The following is a 9165-nucleotide window of genomic DNA, read 5'->3' on the forward strand; positions in this document are numbered from 1 at the left end:
TTGACCAGAAGTGAAAATCGTCTCACAATATACCCCCTAGGGTCTTTGTGAAGTGCATCACTTCTAAACAGAGAACAAAGCCTTGATTTAGAAGAAGCAGACATGGCTCTGTTCATCGGAATCGACAATTGAGATTACACACCGTTAACAACCACCTCCCCTGCACTCGTGAGGGTTTTTGTCGGAAGAGAATGATCATTTTAAGAATGAACTACGCTTAAACGGGTCAGAACTGAAAGTCAAAGTATAAGTCAAACTATGCGACTTTCGGTTCCAAACCGAGCCTAAACTGAAAATTGTCGGGGTGAACATGTTTAGACATGTTCTTACATTAATTACCAAGTTATATTAATGATAAAACAGGTTGTATGGATTCTACATTGCTAATTATGTATTTATTTGAAATAAAGCTTTCTGTTGACCTTTTGTAATTAGCTTTGACCCGACAATTGACATAGTTAGAGTGGGAATCAGAAGGTACCCTTTTAAGGGTTTATTACCCACATAATTACCCACTCATAGGTATTTTTAATTCGAGATTTGACTGGATAATTATAGCTTAATCTCGAAGTCAAACCTTAATTACGACGGTTTGACTTTTAGCTAATTAACTAAGCTAAGCTGAATTAAAGAGGATTAAGGACACTTACAAGAGTCCTAAGTATGCTTAGGGACTTTAGGAAAGATTGATTGTTGTCCAGAGAGCTCCAGAGCAAAGTTGTAATTGTGTTTGAATGAGCAAGTCTCAAAGTTGCAACACCAAGTTCTTATATAGTGCACAAAATGCCACAAGATCATGCCATGTAACTCTACTAATGTTGTGAGATGATCCCAGGTGCCCCTATGTTGCTATATACCAGTTACCAAGTCCCTGTTTTCGAAAACCACACAAATAAGGCAGTGTAACAGGGCAGCTGTCCAAAATCTGCTGCCAGCGACAGGCTTACGGACCGTAAGCCGAAACCCTTGCAGTCCGTATACCCCTCTTGCGGACCGTATGCTTATACGGATACGGTCGTAACCGACCCAGGTCTGATGTGCCCAGGTATGCTTCTTGCAGACCGTAAGCCTGGACCCTTACGGTCCGTAACCGATGGTCTGAGGACAAAAATTTTGCAAACTTTAAGCTTTGACCATGCACTTCTTTCCAATCCGAATCTTGTGCATTTCTTTTCAGTGGAGGGGCCAATTGCTCAAACATTGCTTGCCTTGCATGCACTTACACCCCTTTGGCACTTTGTGGCAAGTTTGAAGTGACGGAAATCTCAAGAATACATGTTTGGACATGCTTTAGCTCAAGTTCAATTCTTTTAATCAAGAATTGTAAATTCCTAAATATTGTAGTAACATTTTAAAGAATTTAATTTCCATATAAAAATGGAATTTTATTTATTTAGGAATAACCGGCTAAATATATCAGATGTTTATCATAACGATTTAAGGATCTTAGGATTTATGCCTTGTGTCGCTCAGAGGTATTTTAATAACATGTCGCCCTTTTTAAATCCTACCATACATCTTTATTTGATTCGGGTTCCTGACACGTTTGTCTTACATGACATGTGTCCTTATTTTATTGGGTATGATTTTACGAGGTGTTTGATGTTTGGTAAAATATACATATTTTCCCCATGTAAAGTGTATTATTATTGTATAGTTTTATTTGTTTTTATTTACTTTTTAGTACTTTATTATATTATTTTGTGTTTTGCTAGGTCCTGGTGTAAATGAAGCGGAAACGAGTAATAAACAAATGATTAGCCAGTTGAGTGGAGTAGACCGTCAGTGACCGAAGAAAAGTTATCGCTATTTTCAGTGAGTAGGCGAAGTCCACCGACTATATTTCATAAAAAAAAATAGTGGGCCGCCAAAGACCTTCAAAGAGAATTACGTAAATTATGTAAAAGTGATGATTGGGCCTATAATCAATTATGTATACTTTGGTCATATCTTTTTACCCTAATGCTACGTGGATGAAAAGGAATATTAATTCTATATATTCTTGGTGGTATATGACTATTGGGAAGAAAAAGAAGACATTGGCGGCAGCAAGGTTGTTGGTCAATATTATTGTTTTAGAAAACAGACAGAAGACATAATCATCGGCAGCAAGAGACAAAAATAAGGGGAGGCAATTGGTGGCAACTATTGGTGCAAGGAGTATTATTGTTTTCAAAGTCAAGAAGCACAGTTGGTTGGACGACATCAAACAACAAGCAAAGGAGGAATTCCTAATTAATCTTGACAAGCTCAACAGTGGGTCGCACAAGAGATAAAGAAGAACAAAGAAAACGGCTGTGTTGTTCGCGCAAAGAAAGAAAGAGTATTCGGTTCACGGTCAAAGGATTACGGGTTCAATATTATTCTTATTATTCTAATCCTTTACATTTGAACTATGTATTGCTTGATTTTTAGAAGCACGGTTGTTATGTTTTTATTAAATATGAGTGGCTAAATTTCTAAACTACCTAGGTTTTGATGAACTAGTTGATTGTAATGCATATTGGACATGATTTCGGTTACTTGGTGTGATTTACATAACTTTTTCTTTGATATTGATCTTGATATGGCATGTTGGTATGTTTTGGTTGTTTTATTAGTCAATAAATTCAGCGGTTTAGGCACGAAGAAATTCCCCCTAGACTTAGGATTTAATTTAATTCGGTTATCTTAGGATTTCCGGGTTGAATACTGAGTTGAGAAATTGACCAAGTTGACTAATAATTATAATCACTATATTAAAACTTGCATCCTCATCTTGTAACTCGAAAGACGATTAGGGTGAGCTAGGTTATTAGCTAATTATTGGTGGGTAGATTGGGTGACCGATAGCTCGGGCTCGTTTATTGCATCGTAATTAAGGTTTCCTAGGATTTCAATTATCAAAGTTGGGTTTGCTTTGCGATTTTGGGATCTTCTCTTAACATAACTGTCTTTGAGGTAAAAAGGATTCTATTTTCGTAGGATTTGGTATCGATAGCTCGAGCCGGTTCGTTCTAGCATTTCACATTTAGTCTTGCTTCTTCATTTGGGACATCTCTAGCGGGGGGTCAATTGAGGGAAATAGATATTTAGCCGTTATCACTGTCACATTAGCATTGCATGATTCTAGGGATTCGACACCTAGGTAGCCTTTATCTCATATATATTTGATCACAATTTGCTCGCGTGTTTGCTTCGTCTGCTAGCTTTGTTTCATACGTCTTCTTATTTAATTTAGTTAATATTTAATTATTAAAAATCACTTCAAAACAAATCTAAAATTTGACTACATATTCGATAGAGGTTCATTATCTAAAGTTTGCGTATAGTGTCCACGGATTGATATCCGGTCTTGCCATCTACACTACACTGCGACCGGTGCACTTGCCGATTGTGTGTGGTTTAGGTTGTGATTCCACTTTTAAAACTTGTTCGAATTTAATATACACATTTTCACACATCAGTGTTACAGGTAACTGCTCTATTTATCAGATATGTGGCACACGCCACAGCCTCTGCCCAATATGAATGTGACAGATTCTTCATCTTTAGCATGCTTCTACTTAGTTCCATGAGTGTTCTATTCTTTCATTCGGCTACCCCGTTCTGTTGTGGGGTATAACTCGTGGTGAGTTGATGATGAATCCCATTTTCTTTTAGGTAATTTTGAAACTAGTGGCTACAATATTCTCCTCCTCTATCTGTACGGAGGGTTTTTACCTTATAATCGACTTGATTTTCTGCAATTTTTTTAAAAATTTTGAAGTAATTTAGTGCATCCGACTTCAACTTCAGAAAATAAACCCAAGTCTTCTGTCACACCCCCAAAATTTCGCATGCGGAAACCCCCGCGAGGTGTGTGACGTACCAGGATCCAAACCACCAATCACATTGAACTCATAAATATGTTTAAATAAACTTTCATTCATTAACTTAAAATGTTACAAAACGTTACATATCATGCATCGTATACAGCGGAAGCATAACTCATTTGTTAAGTATTTCGTAAACCATGCGTACATAAACCATTAAGCTTGTATGGAGATTCTATGTATCTCGACCCATGACCACTCCAGCCTTCCAGACAGCAAGTTCCACAAGATATAACCCTACAGACCTGCAAGCATGCAGACAAGTGTGTCAGACGACGCTGGTGAGTTCAAAGTTTTGTTAACGAGCTTAGTTACTAGATATACGTATAAAACAGTTTAACAATTTGATTTGATGTTGTTATTAGCTCGATTACCGTAAGTGGCTACAAGATGTATTTGCCCAACCCCAATATCTTTATCAAAACATTGGTCATGCTTTAAGGAAATTAGTTCACGCCCGTCCTCCCAGGTACGGTGTGAGGGTGCCAAACCTAATAGCACTATCAACTAATAACCTCGTTGCCTCCTCGGCAACTGTCGGTAGATGTAAGGGGTCTTATGTGATAGAAACTGAGTAATAATAACAAACATCCCAATAACTAGCATTCCTCCCTGGAACGTTACCCGATATCTCTCCCGGGATGCATGCTTGGAAAAAGAGCAGTGAACTCACCTTTGGTTTGCTCGGTAAGATTATCTACGAGTCTACCAGTTAATGTAACAACTGCCACTAAAATCAATAATTAGGACGATAATTAGTCAATAAGAAAACCCTAATTGAGATACCCAATTAATTCTGCACTAGCCCTAAAATTTTTAGGACAATCAGAATTAGGATCAGGACCCCTAAAACTCGAGGGGGGCAAACCTTAGTTGATAATTATCTAAAATAAAACGTTGCTATGTTCTGATTGGCTAATTCTTTGAATCACCAAGGCTAGTCCCGAGTCTAGGCAGCCTATGAATTAGACTGCTTAGCTTACGGACCACAGTCACAGACACCATTTGGACAACGAGATAGCCAATGGGTAGTCGAGTGACAAATACTGTGGGTAGTTGGTTTGATATAAGAAACATTGTAATTCCCCTTAATACTGTAGATTATAACAAATGTGTCGTTTTCCGTAAAATGAATGATTCACTCAGTATTTCCCCGCTGACAAAACCTTTTTCAAACATGTTTCAGGTGATCTGGTATGAGCAAAGAGAAGTGCCGTGGAGCACTCCCAGCTTAGAAAAGTGGCTCAATGTAAATAAATAAATGAACATGTTTTGAAAATAAAGATTTCCCTGAGAAATCACATTATTGTAAATTTCGGGAATTTATCCCTAAGTTATGAACGAGCAGTTTAAATTATTGAAAGATCCTGTTTTTAGACTTCCGCTGTCGCTTAAATTAAATACCACGGGATTCCTGTCCCGCGACTCCTGAAACGGGTCAAACCGGGTCGGGGGCCGTGACAGGAAAAGGTGGTATCAGAGCTACTGTTTTAAGCTTACTGATTAAGCTCACTATTTTAATTTAAGTACTTAGGAAAATTTAAATTGTCATACTGTGAATATGTGTGCATTAACTGACTAATTTTACAGCATGGGTAAACAAAAGATTTCTGCTATCTACCGTAAACTAGATAGTACACCTAAAGAACAAGGAACCTCTTCCTCCAAATCTCCCGTCAAGTTAGAGGAAGGAATCTTTGTCCGTAAGGCAAATTATGAAAATCCACTTACACCGGAGAAAAGGAATTTGATTATTAGGAAGGGTCAAGAGAAAAAGAAACCCCAAGCCAAGAGAGTGAGGTTTAACCCGGAAATTCAGGAAATTAACAGTAATCCACCAGGGGAAAATAACTTGGAAGAAAAGTGGGCAAATCTGTATCTGCTCGCTACTGTAGCAGAAAATGCAAATCTTTAAACTCTAAATCTAGGAATAAGTACTTCCCAGTAAATAAATAAGTAGATCTGAGTATGTTCTGTTTGCTGTTATGTTGTACAAATTGGTGTGCAATAAAAATGTTTATTTGTTAAGCTTTGTTCCAAAGTTTTAACTTGACATTTTTGTGCATTTTGCATATATGCTACACAGCATGAGTGAGCTATCCGAGGCGTTTCAGAACCTCAACCTCTATCCTGTGCCAATTGAAGTCTCCCACAACTTCACTGGTTACATTGCTGACATAGAGGAACCTCTGGAATTCCAAGCTCCATCGCTGGAAAAAGCAAAACCTAAAAAGAGGAGAAAATATGTAGGGTGGCGAAAAGTGCGCAGAAGGAAACCTAGGAGACTCCCTAAAATAGAAAATCCTGTGAGTTCGAGCAAGGGAAAAGAAATAGAAACCGGAGAAAGTTCCAAACCAGCAGAAATAGGGATAGACCTAAAGCAAAAGGAAATAGAAATCGGATAAAGCTCTAAACAGCCTGAAGAAATCACATTCCAGGACGAAATAGACCGCCTACTGGATAATTGTGATGTACTAGAGCCTATCAACGATAATCTCTTCTCTTATCCTGCTACAGGCCCCACTCCCTAAGAAAATGAAAGCTGCAACGCCTGGTTGCACTTACAAAGAATTTCTTGCCTGTAAACCCGCAGAATTTGCAGGTAATGAAGGGGCAATTGCAACACTGCGTTGGTTAGAGAAAACCGAAGCAGTAATTGCAATAAGTAAATGTACTGAAGAAGATCAAGTGATGTATGCGTCAAACTTGTTCAAAGAAGGGGCGCTAGAATGGTGGAACACGGTGCTACAAGCAAAAGGAAGAAGGGTTGCCTATGCGATGAATTGGGAAGAATTTAAGAGTCTTGTAGAAAGAAAATTCTGTCCCGAATACGAGAAGGAACAAATGGCAAACAAGTTCCTGAACCATCGTATGATAGGTGTAGACTGTCGAGGATATACTTCGACATTCTTCGAATATGCGAGAGTGGTACCTTCCCTGGCTTCGCCAGAACCGGTACTTATTTCCCGTTATATTTGGGGATTAATTGGAGAAATCCGTAACATCGTTAAAGCTGCGAGACCACGCACGATTGACGATGCTGTGGAATTAGCTAATACCTTAACCGATGAACTAGTCTGCACCAGAGAAGAAGATCGCAAGAAGGAATTGGCTCAGAAGATTACCCAAGGATTTCGTGTGGGTAATAATAGCAGTAAATTCAAGAAAAGAGGAACCGGGCAATACTCGTCACCTCCTTTCTGCAGAAATTGCAAAAAGAAACACTATGGACAGTGCAATATATTTTGCAACTTCTGCAAGGCGAAAGGACATCGGGAAGAAGACTGCAGAAGGAAAACAAGAATCTGTTATAACTGCAGAGAAACAGGGCATATCAAACCTGAATGTCCTAAGTTAGCCCAACCAGCAGACAATAAAGCTAAAACGGCCGATGGAATAACTAAGAAAAATGCGCGTGCATTCCAGCTGACCACTCAAGAAGCCGAACTCATTCCAGACGTGATAGCGGGTACGTTCTTAGTGCATAACGTCTATGCAAAAGTATTATTTGACTCTGGTGCAAACCAAAGTTTCATTAATACTGCATTCTGTCAAGCTCTTAACCTACCTCTAACTACCCTTAGGCAGATCTTTACTGTTGAAACGGCAAATGGAAATTCTGTCAACATAGACAAGGTTTTGCAAGAAGGAAAGATAGAATTGTTAGGTCATAAGTTTTCTGCAAACCTATTACCTATGAATTTAGCCGGATTCGATGTGGTATTAGGAATGGATTGGTTAGTCGCCAACCATGCTCGGATCCTGTGTGATAAGAATTCCGTAGAAATCCGTACCCACACAGGAGAAGTAATATTGATTTCAGGAAATAGACCTCGGAAGCCACTGAAATTTATTTCAGTAATGAAATTGGCTAGTTATTCAAGGAAACAAGAGATGGTGTATATGATTTCTGTAATCATTAACACTAAAAATAAGGAACTCCAGGACATCTCTATAGTTTCAGAATACCCAGATGTCTTTCCAGAAGAATTACCTGGTTTACCACCGGATAGGGAAGTAGAGTTTAGAATTCATCTAATTCCAGGTACTACACCAATAGCTAAAGCACCTTATCGATTAGCACCTACTGAAATGCTAGAATTGAAAAAGCAATTAGATGAATTACTAAGCAAAGGATTCATACAACCTAGTTCATCCCCTTGGGGTGCACCTGTGTTGTTTGTGAAAAAGAAAGATGGATCAATGAGAATGTGTATCGATTATAGGGAATTGAATAAAGTTACAATTAAGAACCGATACCCATTACCTAGGATTGATGATCTTTTTGATCAATTGCAAGGAGCTAGGTATTTCTCTAAGATAGACTTAAGATCAGGATATCACCAGCTGAAAGTGCAAGAGGATGACATACCTAAAACTGCTTTCAGAACTAGGTATGGTCATTATGAGTTTACAGTCATGCCCTTTGGATTAACAAATGCTCCAGCTGCATTTATGGACATGATGAATAGGATCTGTAAACCCTACTTGGATAAATTTGTGATCGTTTTCATTGACGATATACTTATTTATTCTAAAAGCCAGGAAGAACATTGTGAGCACTTGCATGCACTCTTAACATTGTTAAAAAGGGAAAAGCTTTATGGCAAATTCTCGAAGTGTGAATTCTGGCTACAAGAAGTGCAATTTTTAGGTCATATGGTGAATCACGAAGGAATTCACGTAGATCCTGCTAAAATAAAAGCAATCATAAATTGGAAGGTTCCGCAAACAGTTATGGAAGTTAGAAGTTTTCTAGGCTTAGCTGGATACTATAGACGATTTATTAAAGATTTCTCTAAGATAGCTATACCTTTAACTAAGCTAACCTGTAAAGCCGTTAGGTTTGAATGGGGATCTAGACAAGAAGAAGCATTTAGGATTCTAAAGCACAAATTAACGAATGCTCCAATTTTAGCTTTACCCGAAGGAACCGAGGATTTTGAAGTATACTGCGATGCTTCAAAATTAGGATATGGATGTGTGTTGATGCAACGCAAAAAGGTAATTGCGTATGCCTCTAGACAATTGAAAAAGCACGAAGAAAATTTCACGACTCATGACCTAGAATTAGGAGCCATAATTTTTACCCTTAAAATTTGGAGACATTATCTGTATGGAAGTAAGTTTACTATCTATACGGATCATAAGAGTTTAAGGTACATATTTGGGCAAAAAGAGTTAAACATGAGGCAAAGAAGGTGGATGGAAATCCTAAGTAATTACGACTGTGATATTCAATATCACGAAGGGAAAGCAAACGTAGTAGCAGACGCCTTAAGTCGTAAGTATCATGAAAAGCAAAAGCGAG

The sequence above is a fragment of the Helianthus annuus genome, chromosome 12, assembly GCF_002127325.2.
Source record: "Helianthus annuus cultivar XRQ/B chromosome 12, HanXRQr2.0-SUNRISE, whole genome shotgun sequence".
Lineage (NCBI taxonomy): Eukaryota > Viridiplantae > Streptophyta > Magnoliopsida > Asterales > Asteraceae > Helianthus > Helianthus annuus.